The following is a 1,430-nucleotide window of genomic DNA, read 5'->3' on the forward strand; positions in this document are numbered from 1 at the left end:
CACATATATATATATATACATATATATATATATATACATATATATATGTATATATATATATATATATATATATATATATATATATATATACATATATATATGTATATATATATATACATATATATATACACAAATACATACATATTCTCATCTACAGAAACACAAACATGTGTATATATTTACACAGACACACACCCACATTCACACAAATATATATATATATATATATATATATATATATATATATATATATATATATATATACTTTTAAGAATTTTGAAGGCCTCTATTAACTGTTTAAACGTTCCATACTCCTTCTATATCCAAATTGTCTCAGTGTTTGGAACTAGTTTGGTGACTCTAGCTTGGACTGATTCCAGTTTATCTATATCCTTCTGATTACTTGGAGACAAGAATTGATCTCCATATTCTAGATGGGGTCTTACAAGTGATGTGTACAGCTGTACTGCAGTGTCTTTGTTTCTGTATTTGAATTGTCTCTTTATGTAGCCTATTAGTTTTTATGCTTTCTTTTCAGCTTTTATGTTCTCTTTGGTGAACTTCAAATCCTTGCTGATAATAATACAGACATCTTCCTCCTGGTCCACACTATCTATTTCATTACCCAGCTTTGAGTAATCTGTTTGTGGGTTACTATAACCTATTTGCATAACTTTGCATTTCCCACAGTTGAAAGGCATTTGCCATTTTCTGGAAAATTCTTCTAACTTAATTAGACCTTCTCCTAAGTCTTCTACATCTTCTGAGGTTTCAGCATTTATGCCTGATTTGGTATATTCAGCAAATTTGACTATTCTACTAGTTAATCCTACATATATGTCGTAATGTAAATTAGAAATAGTAATGGGACAAGGATAGATCCTTGAGAAACACTGCTTGTAACAGCTGCCCACTCAGAGGCTTCTCCAAGGATTACAACAGTTTTCTGTTTGTTGGCCAATCTTCGATCCATTCAGCTGGTTCACCAATGATGCATAGTACTGTAATTTCAACCATTAATTTTTTATCAGGGACGTTGTCAAAAGCCTTTTGAAACTTTAGGTTTACGATCTCTATCGGCCTGCTTTTGTCATAAATGCTAAACATATGGAAAAATTCCAACAGATTTGTTACACAAGATCTCTTTTGTCCAAAACCATGCTGGCTGTCTATCAGAAGATTGTCTTTCTCTCTATGTTCTACTTATGACTTTACTATAAATGATTCAAAAATGTTGCAAGGCATCAGGTTAGACACAGTGTCTGTAGTTACCAGGTTCTTCTTTTGGTCCCTTCTTGTAGATTAGGGGAACATTGCCTAGTTTCCATCATTGTGGTGCCTTTCTTTCGTTAGCTATCCTTTGGAACATTTATTAATAGTGTAGTGTTATCTCTTCTTATAGTTATATAATCTCTCTTGGATGAATATCA

Source organism: Palaemon carinicauda, chromosome 40, assembly GCF_036898095.1.
Source record: "Palaemon carinicauda isolate YSFRI2023 chromosome 40, ASM3689809v2, whole genome shotgun sequence".
Taxonomy (NCBI): Eukaryota; Metazoa; Arthropoda; class Malacostraca; order Decapoda; family Palaemonidae; genus Palaemon; species Palaemon carinicauda.